The 14,854-nt window shown below is 34.7% G+C and overlaps 1 non-coding gene across 1 annotated transcript; it reads right to left on the reverse strand.

Moving 5' to 3' along the window:
• Window positions 1–14,439: 14,439 nt before the first annotated feature.
• On the reverse strand, window positions 14,440–14,547 carry LOC148555758 (small nucleolar RNA R71). The gene has a single exon (XR_015886857.1). It is a non-coding gene; the product is annotated as a small nucleolar RNA R71 (small nucleolar RNA).
• Between the last annotated feature and the right edge of the window lie 307 nt (window positions 14,548–14,854).

Here is a 14,854-nt window from a genome sequence, read left to right on the forward strand (position 1 = left end):
CCTTCCTTAAGAGATAAATGGCTTCAGAAATGGGCCTCCAAACCACCAAAATCACGAGTCACGTGAGATTTTAATGAAGGTATGTGCGTCCACCTGTGCGGACGCACAGACGTGTGCGTCCGCACACTCTGCGAAAAATCTCGACCCGTGCGTATGCACAGGAGGTTGTTCGCGCACACACTAGGTGATGCTTGAATGGAACGTGTGACGCGCATTGTACGGCTCACGCGCACGTGTGGCTTTGAATTGATGGCTGTGCGTACGCACGTAGGTCTGTGCATACGCACACTAGGCTGAGCTCTTCTCCTTTAATTCTTCATGCTTCCCCCACTTTGAATGCTCTTCTTCCATTTTCTCCAAGCTATTCCTGCCTTATACATTTGAAATCACTCACAAATAATATCAAGGCATCAAATGGAAGTTAAATGGGATAAAATTAATCAAATTAGGCACAAAAGAGCATGTTTTCATAATTAAGCACAAATTAGGAGGAAAGTTCAAACGCATGCTATTTAGTGGAATAAGTGCAAGTTTATATGATGAAATCCATTCAATTTCAACCAAAAATCATCATCAAATATGGATTCATCAATTCTCCCACACTTAAACACTAGCATGTCCTCATGCTAAACATACTCAAAGGAGATAGATGAAAGGAAAACGACTTATTCTAAGTACTACCTAAATGCATGCAACTATCCTAAAGGTTACTACCGATATGTACTATGCAAAGAGTTGGTAGAACAGACCATGAAATTCCAATCCATCACAAGAAGGCTTTGGGGCAATGATAATGAGATTTGTTGTGATGGTATAGAATTTCCTCAAATGAATGAATTCTCGTTGCAAGTATAGTTCTACACCAACAAACAATTCTCACATAAAAAATTTTGGTTGTCACAAAGAACAAACCCCAAATAAGAATTAACCGAAGTATTTAGACTCTGGGTCATCTCATAAGGAATTGCAATGAAGTGAATGATTATTGGCTATGAAGGACAAGGGGTTTGATTTTTAATTGGCAAGAAAAATAGATGGCAAGAAAGGTAAATCAAGCAAGTATTTAAAGAATACAAGCAATTAAAGAAAGCAAGTAATAAAGAGAGACATTCATGGCAAGGATTGAGATCATAGGCTTTCCATCCTAGTCACTAATAACGATAATTAACAAGAATTTATCTTATTTTGTCATCTCCAATATTGGAAGAAGGTGTAAGTTATCTTCCATGAGAGAAAGACAAACAAGACTAGCTAATCTCAATCCAAATGTCCTAATCAACTCACTAATTGAATTAGCAAGAGCTTAGAGTCAATGGAATTAATATTAACTAACAACTCTAGATCACCAATCTAAATTGGGTTTTCATGACTCAAGATTACCTAATTACTCTTTCCAAGCCAAGAATGCTCAAAGTCTACTCTAAAGCCCAACCAAGCATTTTGTCAAACACTTGGTGGGTACAAATGGAAAACATGGTAAATGAGCAAGAAATATAAATCTACCAACTACCAATTGCAAGGAAAGTAAGAATATAACTCAAATCAACAATAAAAGAACATCAAAATCAAATCTCATTAAAAGAAAACCCAAATCCAACAAGTGTTCATCAACATAAAAGAGAGCAAAAAGGAGAAATTAACATGAAAACTAAGGGAATCAAGTAATAAGAACAAGAAATCCTAAAAGAAACAAGATGAAAACATGTAACTGAACCTAGATCTAAGATGGGAATATCCTAGAAACCCTAATTCTAGAGAGAAGAGGGATCTTCTCTCTCTAGAAACTAAACTACATGATACTAATCCTACAAACAATTACTACCCCTTTGCTTGGGCTTCAATTCTGCATGAAATACACTCAGAAACAAGTTTGAATTGGGCCTGGGCAGCTCAGAAATCGCCCCCAGCGTTTTGCCTTTAAGTGAGTCACGTGCAAGTATCGGCGTGTACGCGCCATGTGCGCAAGCGTCGAATTGGCTATTCTCATCCGCGCGGACGCATCATGTACGCGTGCGCATCCCTATGCAAAGTCACTTTTGCGCGCGCGCCTTGTACGCGTGCGCGCCCATCAATGCATTCCAAATTCTTGTTTCCTCATGGATTCTCCACTTTGTATGCTTTTCTCCTCATTTCTTCCATCCAATACTTGCCTTATGAGCCTGAAATCACTCAACAAATACATCAAGACATCGAATGGAATTAAAGTGAGTTAAAATCACCAATTTAAGGGCCTAAAAAGCATGTTTTTACATTTAAGCATAAATTAAGGGAGAATTACAAAACCATGTTATTTCATTGAATAAATGTGGGAAAAGGTGAATAAATCTCCTAAAATAAGCACAAGATAAACCATGAAATCGGGGTTTATTAGGCAAATACAAAGAGTTTATGCACTAAAACCAATATCTAAAGAATTGAATTGAACTTTTCAGATCTAATCAACAAACAACTTGCAAGAAGATACAACATGAGATGCAAGAACATAGAATTGAGCGATCGAACCCCTCACCGAATGTGTATTCGCTCAATTCGCTCAGTGTTTAGGGCTTAATCACTCAATTCTCCTTTATCATGCTTTTCAAAGATTTGCACTTCATCTAACAATCAACTAGTATTTGATGCATGAAAGACAAATATCATGAGGTCTTTTGAGGGTTGTAATGGGGCAAGGGTTTAGGTAGGATAAATATGGTTACATGGACTTAAAGAATTAGTTCTTTGATTAGCTTAAGTGTCCACCTAATCCTATATCACCTATACACTCATAACAATGCAACCTAGCTACCCAATTTTCCTCTTATATCACCTTACTCATGTACTTTCTTTTCAAAACATGAAAATATGGATCCTTTATTTTAACTTTTTATTTCACTTTCTATTATGCACAATTTTTTTTAGATTATTTATTGCCTTTGTTAGCACAAGAGATGCATATGACCTAAAACAATGAAGCCATAAGCATTTTTCAATTGCCAATTTTTCACAATGAGTTCCATGCCTTTATCAGCAAATGCTTCCCAACAATTCCCCCCACACTTAGAATGTACACACTAATCTGCCCAAGCTAATCAAAGAGTAATTCAAGGACATCAATGGTTTTTCGCTTAAGGGGAAATAATGTGCTAAAATTAAAACAAAAGGGAATTACAGGCTCAACAAGGGTTCACAATGGTGAGTATAAGGGTTGGCCGTATAGGTTGGTGAGTTTAACATCAAATATGGCCTCAATCATGCTAAATGCATCCAAAAAACAAATACAGGATGTAAAGAATCATGAAAATCAATGATCACAATAAAAAAGGAGTGAAATCATACTAGAACAAACATTATGGTTGAAAAAAGCAACCATCTATCAAGGCTCAAATCTTGTAAGGTATGTTGTTCTAGCTCTTTTCTATGTTCCACAAACAGAAAACTTCAAGCAAGTTAGAAAACACAATTTTTCTTCAATTCAACCGATGGTATGCCCTTAGAAAGATTTCATGGAAATTCCTTGGTGTTTCACCAACTTATTCATTCTATCATGCAACATGCAAACATTAACTACCATATAACTATGAACACTAAAGAGATATATATAGACAAACCAACTAAGATGCAATAAAGATAAAGCTACTAAAATTCAGTAAAAAGAACTAAAAAAGTACTGCAAAGTGTTTTGAGAAAAGAAATTTTTACCATCCACGGAGTCGATACTCCCCCACACTTAGTTCTTGCACGGTCTTCCATGCTTGCTTCGGATTCGGGAGAATGAGAACTTCGAGGCCACCTTCAGCTGGTGGTATTAGGAATGGGTTGGTCACCTTCATCATACTCCTCCCCAACTAGCTCGGATGAAGCCTCAGGAGCTAGGCCGAGGTCTCTTCCTTCTGGCTTTGTCGATATCCACTCAAAATGCTTCTGCTCCAATTGCTCCATGTGGTGGATATCGTGCAAGATGTCTCGGAATAAATTCGGAAGAGACCAGAGAACCGGTAAAGTAGTCGATGAGGTTGGTTGACTTGATGGTGGTGCTATGGGTGCCTTCCTCTTCGAGGGTGTCTTATCTGATGATCCATCCAATTCTCCCCTCGGAATGAACTTGTTGCCTCTTGGAAACTCGAACATGATATCCATTGGTTGCCTCTCTACCCCCGCTGCATTTGCTAAGCGCATCACCTTCGACGGAAATGGAATGTTGATATTCTTCTTCTCAACTAATTTCCAAATCGATTTGCACAACAAAAGTACAATGGCTATATGCTTCCCTTCCATAATAGCCCACAGTAGCAAAGCAGTTCTAAATCTCACATGGGTAGTGTGGGTTCTCGGGTTGATGTAGTCCGCCACAATCTGAAGCCATATACGAGCTTCATCATTTAAATTAGAGTATGAAATACTAGTGGGAATAGAATTTCTCCCTTTGCTATACTCCCAATGTAACAACCCCGTTTTTCGAGTACGTGAGATCTTTTTTGAGGGCACGGATTTTTCCAGAAGATCAGTAAAGGGAACACCTCTGCTGTATCATCAAGCATCTCAATACTCATTGTCATTATGTCATCCTTAAGCTAGAACTTCTTCTGAGGCAAGCTCAATAACGCAATCATGAAGAACCTAGTTTTTGAACCATATCAGTTTGGAGTTTTGATTCTAGTTTTCGTAAATAGTCTCTGTTTGACGAACCAGACTCGATTCATGAGATAAGAAAGATAATAGTATACTATTATCATTATATTAGTATTAGAAGATGCTTGAATGTTATTATAAGGTTACCTGGTCTGTTTTAGTTAAAAACAGGAAATCGATTTAACCGGGTACACAGTTTACTGGTGCAGCTTAGCACCAGCACGCTTTGATGACTTTAGCATTGCTAATGCCTCATCATACATGTTCTATTCTCATATTAAATATGTTACTAGTGTCATTTATGCTTGTAGCTCAGAAAAGAATTTTTAGAGATGTTTTTACCAGTGTTCCAATACATCTAGTTTTAGTAGTTATACACCTGAGATATTTTAATATTATTTTAACACACCTCCAAGCCAACCAATCACAACTCAACTTACACCCTCAAGACCTCCAAGGCTGCCTCATTTGCTCATTGTGGCCGAAAATCATCAAGAGAAAAGGAGAGAAAGTTCTTATTTCATAAATCTTCAAAGCTTGATTTTTTCTGAACTAAAACTCAAATCAGAACTCCGATTACACTAAAATGATCCTCTCTTCTTCCTCTACATAACCATGTAACTTATCAAGGATGGAAATAAGGTAAGATGGCTGTTCCTTTCCCCTTTGAATTTGGTTTTCAAGGAATCATGCTAAAAACATGTGTTTTCTTGATGTTCTTCCTTAGGAATCATGCTTAACTTGACTTGAGGACCAAGAAATGTTTATTTCCAGCAAGTTTAAGGTGATAAATCTCTTCCTAACATGCTGAATGAGATTTGGTCAGTTGAGGATTTGTGGATTTAAAGTTGTTCTTGATGTGATTTAGGAGGAAAAAGTACTTTAAGAACACTTCAAGTAGTAACCGAATTTGGAGTAGCAAATCAAGGTAGGGTTTGATGAAATTAATCTTTATTAATTGTGTTTGAGTCGTGTGATTATTGTATTCTTTGGTTATGCTTGAAATTGATTGCTTATATGAGCTATTCTTGGTGAAAGTTTGTTGAAATTTTGATGAAATTTGATGATATTCAAGCTATGAAACATGTTCTCGAGTGCAGCTGGAAAAATGAACCCTAGACCTCAAATTGGGATTTAATTTGTGTTAAAATTATGTAAAAAAGATAGGGTTTTAGTGGCTGGGAACTTATTATGAATTATGGTAAAAATCGGTTGCTGAAAAGATTGAAAAACGGGTGAAAACAGAGAAAGAATATGAAGAATTCACGAAGAACACTTTGAGTGTGATGAAGAACATGGAAGAACAGGCCTTAGATCTTGAAAAGGGCAAGGAAGTAAATTTTTTTGTGTTTGGGGGGTTATTTGGTAATTTCCAAAAGTTAGGATGGTTAAAGTAGAAATATTAAAAGTTACGGGTGGTAAAAAGTGAATTTATAAAGTAAAAGGTAAAAGGAAGGTAATTTTCGAAAATTTAATGATAAAATAATAAATAATAATAAAATATTAAATAATAATATTTAATTAAAAATAATATTTTAATAAAAATAATAAAATAATGTGGAAAAGGCAAAAGCTTTAGAAAAACAATTTTAAGCGCAGAATCTCATAATCACCTTCATAAAAAACTTAGGGAGTTGTAAAAACATATTTGTGAGGCAAAGACAAAGGAAAGATAAAAAGTTAAAGAAAACATAAAAATCAAAGAAAAAGTCTGTAAAGTTTTAACGACAAAAACTAACACAGACTAGTGAATGAACTTGGAGCAACATAGTTAGTTATTGAGTTGCGCCTAGGGTTAGGTATTATATGAAAAGTTAAACTGTTTCAGTGTAGACTTAATGAACCTATACGTGGGACAGGCTAACTATTCATACCAAAATTTGCATAAGCTTTAAATACATACGTTAAACAGAGAAATCAGAGAAGAGAAGAGAGACACAGAGAATAGAGTAATTAGAGAAGAATAAAGAGACAAAGAGAAAAGAGTAATATAACTAAGAGAATAGAGGGAAAGAGTGTAAAAATAAAGAGTTAAGCCTTGCGACAAGATATTCTATTTTATATTCATCTGCTACTTATCTGTTGGCCCTAGAGGTCATTGATTTAAGAGAATTGTCCTGTTGGTATAGAATTTCACACAAAATGAATGAATTCTCGTTGCAAGCATAGTCATACAACAACAAACAATCCTCCCAATAAAAAATTTATGGTTTTGTCACAAGTACAAACCATAAATAAGAATTAACCGAAGTATTTGGACTCTGGGTCGTCTCACAAGGAAATTGCAGTGAAGTGTATGATTATTGGTTATGAAGGGGCAAAGGGGGTTTTGATTGGTGAGTGGGCAAGAAATTAAATGACAAGAAAAATAAATCAAGCAAGCAATTAAAGAAGCAGGTAAAGAAGAGAGACATTCATGGTAAGAGTTGAGATCATAGGCTTTCTATCCTAGTCATATAATGATTAATTCATCTTATTTAGTCAACTCCAACACATAGGGAGAAAGTCAAACAAGATTAATCAATCATATCACAATAATAAACAAGAATTTATCTCATTACGTCATCCCCGAAGATGGAAGAAAGTATCATGTTATCCTCACACTCAGAGAAAGTCTAATAAGACTAGCTAATCTCAATCCAAATGTACTAATCAACTCACTAATAGAATTAGCAAAAGATTAGAGTCAATGGAAATCATACTAGCTAACAACTCTAGATCACCAACATAAGTTGGGTTTTCATGACACAAGATTGCCTAATTACTCTTTCCAAAGCCATGAATGCTCAAAGTCTACTCTAACATCCTTCCAAGCATTTTGTCAAACACTTGGAAGGCATAAAAGAAAAGCATAATAAATGACAAGAAATAGTAAAATCTAACAACTACAAATAGCAAGGAAAGTAAATCAACAACTCAATTCATCAATAAAAAGAAACATCAACATCAAATTGCATTAAATGTAAACCAAATCCAACATGAGTTCATCATCACAAAAGAGAGCAAAATGAGAAATTAACTTTACAACTAAGAAAATCAAGATGTAGAAATGAGAAATTATAAAGGAAATAAGATGAGATCAAGGAATTAAACATGGATCTATGACAAGTTAACCTAATCCTAACCTAATTCTAGAGAGAAGAGGGAGCTTCTCTCTCTAGAAAACTAACTAAAGGCTTATGTTGGCTAAACTAATTGCTCCCCCTTTGCTTGGACTTCAATTCTGCATGAAATACACTCAGAAACAAGTTGGATTTGGGCCTGGGCAGCTGATGAGCAGATAATTTATACGCTTTTTGGCATTATTTTTAGTATGTTTTTAGTATGATTTAGTTAGTTTTTATTATATTTTTATTAGTTTTTAAATAAAAATAATATTTCTGGACTTTACTATGAGTTTGTGTGTTTTTCTGTAATTTCAGGTATTTTCTGGCTAAAATTGAGGGAGCTGAGCAAAAATCTGATTCAGGCTGAAAAAGGACTGCAGATGCTGTTGGATTCTGACCTCCCTGCACTTGAAATGGATTTTCTCGAGCTACAGGAGTCCAAATGGCGCGCTCTCAATTGCGTTGGAAAGTCGACATCCAGGGCTTTCCAGCAATATATAATAGTTCATACTTTGCTCAAGGATAGACGACGTAAACTGACGTTCAACGCCAGTTCAATGCTGCAGTCTGGCGTCAAACGCCAGAAACAGGTTACAAATTGGAGTTGAATGCCAGAAACAGATTACAACCTAGCGTTCAACTCCAGAAACAGCCTAGGCACGTGAGAAGCTTAAGTCTTAGCCCCAACACACACCAAGTGGGCCCCAGAAGTGGATTTCTGCACCAATTATCTTAGTTTATTCATTTTCTGTATACCTAGGTTACTAGTTGAACAACTGACGGTTCATCTTGTTGCTTAGATTAGGAAAATTTTGTCTTTTGGGTCAGAGTCTTTTATTTTCTTTTCAAAAATTTTCCAAAAATATATTATTTTTCTTTATTAATCTTTAGAGTTTTCTATTTGAGTCTAGTTGCATGTTTTAAGCTTGGTGTCCTTTGTGTTTTTGTCATCCAAAAAAAAAATAGTTTTTCTCTGTTTAATCCTTGCATTTGTTGAATGCGTCTATGTTCTTGTGAATAGTTGCTCCTTTGAGTCCTTCTTTCTAAAATTTTCTCAAAAATAATTTTTCTTTGATTAAATCTTGTGTCAAATTTTAAGTTTGGTGTTCTTTTTTTTGTTATTGAGTACTTTGAGTCGTTGAATTTTTGTTCTTCGTGTTCTTGTGAATCTTCAAGGTGTTCTTGAGTCTTGCTTGTGTTTTGATCTTAAAATTTTTATGTTTGGTGTTCCTTGGTGTTTTTCCTCCAAATTTTCGAAAATAAGGAGCATTAGATCTAAAAATTTTAAGTTTTGTGTCATTTTATTGTTTTTCTCTTTCCTCATTAAATTCAAAAAATATATCTTTTCTCTTTATTTTATGTAATTTTTGAAATTTACATAAGAATTTCAGATTTTTATTTTAAAATTTCTACTCTATCTTATCTTAGTTTTAAAAAAAAATTTCAAAATTCAAATCTTTTTCAAAAAAAAAAATCATATCTTTTTCAAAAACTTATCTTATCTTATTTCAAATTTCAAATTTCAAAATTTAAATTTCAAAAGTTTTTAATTTAAATTCCTTATCTTCTCTTACCTAGCTTATTTTATCTTTTCAAATCTCAAATCTTAAAATAAAATCTTTTTCATATCTTTTCTTTTATTTATTTTATTTTATTTTATTTTATTTTCTTACAAGTATCTTTAATTTTAAGACGTATCTTTTTCAAAACTTCCTAACCAATTTCTCTCTCTTCATTTTTTCAAAAATCCTCACCCACATTTTTTTCAAATCTTTTTAATTAATTAATTTAGTTTTCAATTTTTTATTTCTTTTTCTTCTAATTTTCGAAATTATAGTCAATTTTTCATTTATTTTATTTTATTTTATTTTAATTTCGGTTTTCAAAAAAAAAATAAAAATAAAAATATTTTATTTGCAATCCGCATCATCTCCCTTTTTCCATCATGGACCTAAGTGGAAATGAACAGTCTAGAAGGACTCTGGGGTCATATGCTAACCCCACTACTGCTGCATATGGGAGTAGCATCTGTATACCTCCCATCAAAGCAAGCAGTTTTGAGCTAAATCCTCAGCTCATTGTCATGGTGGAGCAAAATTGCTAGTATTCCGGTCTTCCACAGGAAGAACCTACTGAGTTTCTGGCGCAGTTCTTGTAAATTGCTGACACAATGCGTGACAAGGAGGTAGATCAGGACGTATACAGGCTGTTACTGTTTCCATTTGCTGTAAAAGATCAAGCTAAGAGGTGGTTAAATAACCAACCCACAGCAAGCATAAGGACATGGAAACAATTATTAGACAAATTCCTGAATCAATATTTCCCTCCAAAAAGGATGACACAGCTAAGGCTGGACATCCAAGGCTTTAAACAAGAGGATGATGAATCCCTTTATAATGCCTGGGAGAGGTACAGAGGGATGCTAAGAAAATGCCCCTCTGTAATGTTTTCAGAGTGGGTGCAATTAGACGTCTTCTACTATGGGCTTACAGAAAAAGCTCAGATATCTCTAGACCACTCAGCTGGTGGATCTATACACATGAGAAAGACTATTGAAGAGGCTCAAGAGCTTATTGATATAGTTGCTAGAAATCAGCATCTGTACATAGGTAATGAGTCCTCCATGAAAGAAGAAGCTAAGTGATGAGCGGATAATTTATACGCTTTTTGGCATTGTTTTTAGTATGTTTTTAGTAGGATCTAGTTACTTTTAGGGATGTTTTTATTAGTTTTTATGTTAAATTCACATTTCTGGACTTTACTATGACTTTGTGTGTTTTTCTGTGATTTCAGGTATTTTCTGACTGAAATTGAGGGACTTGAGTAAAAATCAGATTCAGAGGTCGAAGAAGGACTGCTGATGCTGTTGGATTCTGACCTCTCTGCACTCAAAGTGGATTTTCTAGAGCTACAGAACTCAAAATGGCGCGCTTCCAATTGCGTTGGAAGGTAGACATCCAGGGCTTTCCAGCAATATATAATAGTCCATACTTTGGCCGAGTTTAGATGACGCAAAAGGGCGTTGAATTCCAGTTCTATGCTGCAGTCTGGAGTTAAACGCCAGAAACACGTCACAAGCCAGAGTTGAACGCCAGAAACACGTTACAAACTGGCGTTCAACTCCAAGAATGACCTCTCCACGTGTAAACTTCAAGCTCAGGCCAAGCACACACTAAGTGGGCCCCGAAAGTGGATTTATGCATCAATTACTTACTTCTGTAAACACTAGTAGCTAGTTTAGTATAAATAGGACTTTTTACTATTGTATTAGACATCTTATGATTTTTAGTTCTTCTTCGGATCATATTGCTCACGTTTAGGGGCTGGCCATTCGGCCATGCCTGAACCTTTCACTTATGTATTTTTAACGGTAGAGTTTCTACACTCCATAGATTAAGGTGTGGAGCTCTGCTGTTCCTCACGAATTAATGCAAAGTACTACTGTTTCTCTATTCAATTCAACTTATTCCGCTTCTAAGATATTCATTCGCACTTCAATATGAATGTGATGAACGTGACAATCATCATCATTCCCCTACGAACGCGTGCCTGACAACCACTTCCGTTCCACCTTAGATTGAATGAATATCTCTTGGATCTCTTAATCAGAATCTTCGTGGTATAAGCTAGATTGATGGCGGCATTCATGAGAGTCCGGAAATTCTAAACCTTGTCTGTGGTATTCCGAGTAGGATTCAGGGATTGAATGACTGTGACAAACTTCAAACTCACGAGTGCTGGGCGTAGTGACAGACGCAAAAGGAGGGTGAATCCTATTCCAGTATGATCGAGAACCTCAGATGATTAGCCGTGCTGTGACAGAGCATTTGGACCTTTTTCACAAGAGGATGGAATGTAGCCATTGACAACGGTGATACCCTTACATAAAGTTTGCCATGGAAAGGAGTAGGACTGATTGGATGAAGACAGCAGGAAAGCAGAAGTTCAGAAGAACGAAAGTATCTCTATACTCTTATCTGAAATTCTCACCAATGAATTACATAAGTATTTCTAACTTTATTTTCTATTTATTTATTATTACTATTCGAAAACTCCATAACCATTTGATATCCGCCTGACTGAGATTTACAAGGTGACCATAGCTTGCTTCATACCGACAATCTCCGTGGGATCGACCCTTACTCACGTAAAGTTTTATTACTTGGACGACCCAGTGCACTTGCTGGTTAGTTGCGCGAAGTTGTGAAGTTATGTCTGGACCATGGTATTGTGCATACGTTTTTGGAGCCATTACCAGGGAATCAATTTCGAACAACAATTTAAGTATGAATCACAATTTCGAGCACCAAGTTTTTGGCGCCGTTGCCGGGATTGTTCGAGTTTGGACAACTGACGGTTCATCTTGTTGCTCAGATTGGGTATTTTTCTTCTTATTTTATTTTCAAAAAGTTTTCAAAAAAATTTTCCAAAAAAAAAATTATTTTCAAAAAAAAATATATATTTTTTCTTCATAATTTTTAAGAATGAATTCTAGAGTTTCATGAAGCATGTGAAGCCTAGCTGGCTGCAAAGCCATGTCTAAATTTATTTGGACTGGGGCTTCCAACCCAACATTATTAAGAGCAAGCTAGTTGTTGCTAATCCACCTGCTGCTGTTCCTGATCCACCTGATTTACATGCTAAAGCTTGACTGGCTATTAAGCCATGTCTAACCCTCAGATTGGAGCTTTAGACTAAGAGTGCAAGATTCCTGGAATTCATATTAAAAATTTTGGAATCCTTATTTTTCTTTTTCACAAATAATTTTCGAAAAATATAAAAAAAATTCATAAAATCATAAAAATCAAAAATATTTTGTGTTTCTTGTTTGAGTCTTGAGCCTCTTTCAAGTTTGGTGTCAATTGCATTTTTTCTAAAAATTCTTTGCATTTTTCGAAAATTCATGCATTCATGCATTGCATTCATCATGATCTTCAAGTTGTTCTTGACCAGTCTTCTTGTTTGATCCTTATATTTTCTTGTTTTGTGTCTTTTCTTATTTTTCATATGCATTCTTGCATTCATGGTGTCTATACATGAAAATTTTCTAAGTTTGGTGTCTTGTATGTTTTCTTTTCTTGAAAAAATTTTCAAACATATGTTCTTGATGTTCATCATGATCTTCAAAGTGTTCTTGGTGTTCATCTTGACATTCATAGCATTCTTGCATGCATTCATTGTTTTGATCTAAAATTTCCATGCATTGAACATTTTTAGTGTTTCTTTCTCTCATCATAAAAATTCAAAAATAAAAAAAATATCTTTCCTTTTTTCTCTCATAAATTTCAAAAATTTGATTGACTTTTTCAAAAAAAATTTTAAAATCTAGTTGTTTTTTATGAGTCAAATCAAATTTTCAATTTGAAAATCTTATCTTTTTCAAAATCTTTTTAAAAAATTATATCTTTTTCACTTTTCTTATTTATTTTCAAAAATTTTAAAATATTTTTCAAAAATATTTTTCTTAATTTTATATCATAATTTTCGAAAATATCATCAACAATTAATGTTTTGATTCAAAAATTTCAAGTTTGTTACTTGCTTGTTAAGAAAGATTCAAACTTTAAGTTCTAGAATCATATCTTGTGATTTCTTGTGAATCAAGTCATTAATTGTGATTTTAAAAATCAAATCCTTTTCAAAAATAATTCTAATCATATCTTCCTATCATTTTTTTTAAAATCTTATCTTTTTCAAAAATTTGATTTTTTTAGATATCTTTTCTAACTTTTTATCTTCTTATATTTTAAAAATTGATTTTCAAAATTTGTTTCAACTAACTAATTGACTTTTTGTTTGTTTCTTATCTTTTTCAAAACTACCTAACTAACTCTCTCTCTAATTTTCGAAAATCTCTTCCCTCTTTTTCAAAAATTCTTTTTAATTAACTAATTGTTTCAATTTTTAATTTTAATTTGATTTCATTCCTAATTTTCGAAAATCACTAACCCCTTTTCAAAATTTTATTTTCGAGAATCCTCTTTTTCTCTCATCTCCTTCTATTTATTTATTCATCTACTAACACTTCATCTCACCCAAATTCGAACCCCCTCTTCCATCTGTGTTTGAATTTTCTCTTCTTCCCTTCTTTACATTACATTCTTTTCTTTTTCTACTCACACAGGGGAACCTCTATACTTGGGCAAAAAGGATCCCTATTATTATTATTTTTCTGTTCCCTCTTTTTCATATGAGCAGGAGCAAGGACAAGAACATTCTTGTTGAAGCAGACCCTGAACCTGAAAGGATTCTGAAGAGAAAACTAAGAGAAGCTAAAATACAACAACCCAGGGATAACCTTACAGAAATTTTCGAACAGGAAGAGGAGATGGCAGCCGAAAATAATAATAATGCAAGGAGGATGCTTGGTGACTTTACTGCACCTAATTCCAATTTATATGGAAGAAGCATCTCCATCCCTACCATTGGAGCGAACAATTTTGAGCTTAAACCTCAACTAGTTTCTCTGATGCAACAAAACTGCAAGTTTCATGGACTTCCATCTGAAGACCCCTTTCAGTTCTTAACTGAATTCTTGAAAATCTGTGATACTGTTAAGACTAATGGAGTAGATCCTAAAGTTTACAGGCTCATGCTTTTCCCTTTTGCTGTAAGAGACAGAGCTAGAGTGTGGTTGGACTCTCAACCCAAAGATAGCCTGAACTCTTGGGATAAGCTGGTCACGGCTTTCTTAGCCAAGTTTTTTCCTCCTCAAAAGCTGAGTAAGCTTAGAGTGGATGTTCAAACCTTCAGACAGAAAGAAGGTGAATCCCTCTATGAAGCTTGGGAGAGATACAAAGAACTGACAAAAAAGTGTCCTTCTGACATGCTTTCAGAATGGACCATCCTGTATATATTCTATGATGGTCTGTCTGAATTAGCTAAGATGTCATTGGATACTTCTGCAGGTGGATCCATTCACCTAAAGAAAATGCCTACAGAAGCTCAAGAACTCATTGACATGGTTGCTAATAACCAGTTCATGTACACTTCTAAGAGGAATCCTGTGAGTAATGGGACGCCTCAGAAGAAGGGAGTTCTTGAAATTGATACTCTGAATGCCATATTAGCTCAGAATAAAATATTGACTCAACAAGTCAATATGATTTCTCAGAGTCTGAATGGAATGCAAGCTGCAT

The sequence above is a fragment of the Arachis ipaensis genome, chromosome B6 (assembly GCF_059453495.1).
Source record: "Arachis ipaensis isolate K30076 ecotype BB chromosome B6, ASM5945349v1, whole genome shotgun sequence".
Taxonomy (NCBI): Eukaryota; Viridiplantae; Streptophyta; class Magnoliopsida; order Fabales; family Fabaceae; genus Arachis; species Arachis ipaensis.